The 2,164-nt window shown below is 47.2% G+C and overlaps 1 non-coding gene across 1 annotated transcript; it reads left to right on the top strand.

Annotated features, from left to right (window-relative positions):
• The first annotated feature begins 212 nt into the window (after positions 1-212).
• On the top strand, positions 213-329 carry LOC130842237 (U5 spliceosomal RNA). The gene has a single exon (XR_009050378.1). It is a non-coding gene; the product is annotated as a U5 spliceosomal RNA (small nuclear RNA).
• Positions 330-2,164: the final 1,835 nt, after the last annotated feature.

Here is a 2,164-nt window from a genome sequence, read left to right on the forward strand (position 1 = left end):
TCCACAATGCATCGCACCCGGGACACTGGTTCGACTTTAAAATGACTAGATTCTCCTTTTATCTCTGAACTATTTTTCCCTTAAAGTGAGAATTCTGTCACGAAATTGTCTGGGGAAAGGGCAGATTTGAAGAGCGCGGTCAGTTAAGTAGTCACCGTTACTGTGTTAGGGGTAACAGTTACCCGAGGAGTGCGGTGCAGGTTGTTTTAAGTATACTCTGGTTTCTCTTCAGATCGTATAAATCTTTCGCCTTTTACTAAAGATTTCCGTGGAGAGGAACAATTCTGAGTCTTTACCCAATTTTTTGAGGCCTTGCTTTGTGCGAGGCTACTTAATACTGTTAAAAAAATAGAATGGTTGAACTAGCGAATGATAATTTTACTTACGGTTTTTGTGTTTTAAGAACACGTGGTGGCTGTGTATGCTGTAGTTTTGGGTTCACCACAGTTTGTTTACGAAGCAGTTTTATTTGCTGTGGTTCAGGAGCAGATGCGGAACGTGGGAGGTATCTGGCAAATAAAGCACCGTTACTTCAAGCGGTTTGTTTGATTTTTCAGGTGAGATCAAGCAGACGTCCAGGTGGAGAGCCCTCGCGCGGACGTTTTTTCCCCGCACGGCGCTTGTGTGGTTGCGGCCGTGCACGTTGCACTTACGGCTGCTTTTAAAAGAAATGTGTGCGAGTCCTTGCTTTTCTTACAGCATATTTGCTTCATACCGATTTTTTTTTATTGCTTCCTTAATTTAGCTTTGGAAGTGAAACTGTATAATTTTGTTAAAAATAGGAGTCAAGAGGGTCTTCCTCGGTGGTGCAACGAAGCCTGTGCGCTTTAGAGCCGGTGCGCCGCAACTGTTGAGCCCGTGAGCCGCAGCAAAGAGGAGCCGCAGCCCTGAGGAGCCCAAAAGCCTGTGTGCAGCCACGAAGACCCAATACAGCCAATGAATAAATAGATACCTTAAAAACAATTTAAAAAAACAGGAGTCGAGAAAGACATTTGATGATGGTTATAATGGATTTGATAAAACCCAGGAGGAAGTGATTTTTTTACATCAACTCCGTCGGCCGGAGCTGAGCTTCCTGATCAGGCAAGTGAGCTGGGAAGTGTAGTCCTTCTAGGCTACCAGAAACTCTGCGAGATCCTAGGAGGGAGAGAGTGAATGGTGGGGAAGAAAACCAGCAGCGTCTGCCCCAGTAAAGGAGAGAGGGGATCCATCCCCAAGTTCTCTCGTTGGGCTCCGTTTCCCTGCCTCCCAGCGCCCTCCCTGTGGCCAGCCCTCCCATCCTTGAGCAGGGAACCTCTCGGAGGCTGGACCGAGGCTGTAGGATCACCCCTTCCCAGGCCTTTTCGATGTTCTCTTGGGTAGAGAACCAGGACCCCAGGCTCAGGCAGTTGCCCGCCAGCCCTGCTCCCTTGGGTAACTTTCTTTCCGGTCCCTGCAGGCACGTTGCTCCCCTCACGACCAGATCTGGATAGTCAGAACGAAATGCTGGTGACAGTGCTTTCTTGGGCTCTGAGGGCTGGGTGGGTATCTAAAGCAGGGCTTTTAACTTATTTGTTGTTCACTTTTGGCAAAAACCACCACCCAGTGTAACGAATGCACGGAGCACCCAGATTGCATTCTCCAAATACCATTCCCTATTGAAAGGAAGCAGGCTCCTTGGAGAAATGGCACTGTAGTTCTTGGGAGCCTCTTCAAGACGCTGTTTCCCGGCTGGAATCAGCCATGCAGGAACAGATCTAGACATCAGCTGCTAACATCAGAGAAAGAGAGAGAACTAGATATTATATGCCTCCAGGTGAAAGAGCACGCTGCTCCCATGAAATAGTCTTGCTGGGGAAAATGGAACTTGAATCTGATCTAGACTAGATCTGACCACCAACTGACAGAAGAGCAGAGCATGGTGCAGCTTGTCTGCAAGACTGCAGGGATGGATGCAGTCGGTAAAGTCCTGGCTGCCGGGAGCTCTCTGGGGCAAACCACCAGATTTCTTCAACAAATAAATTGGAAGGAGAAGGAGAAGAAAGAGAAGGAGAGAGGGAGGGAGAGAGAGAAAGAAAACCTATATATTGAAAGAGAGTTAAAAGCAACACATCTCACTGTGCAGAACTTACTGGGATCCTGGTTTAAACAAACACAATTTTCAAAATTTATTACATTTATGAAA

This window comes from Hippopotamus amphibius, chromosome 1 (genome assembly GCF_030028045.1).
Source record: "Hippopotamus amphibius kiboko isolate mHipAmp2 chromosome 1, mHipAmp2.hap2, whole genome shotgun sequence".
NCBI classification, from domain to species: Eukaryota; Metazoa; Chordata; class Mammalia; order Artiodactyla; family Hippopotamidae; genus Hippopotamus; species Hippopotamus amphibius.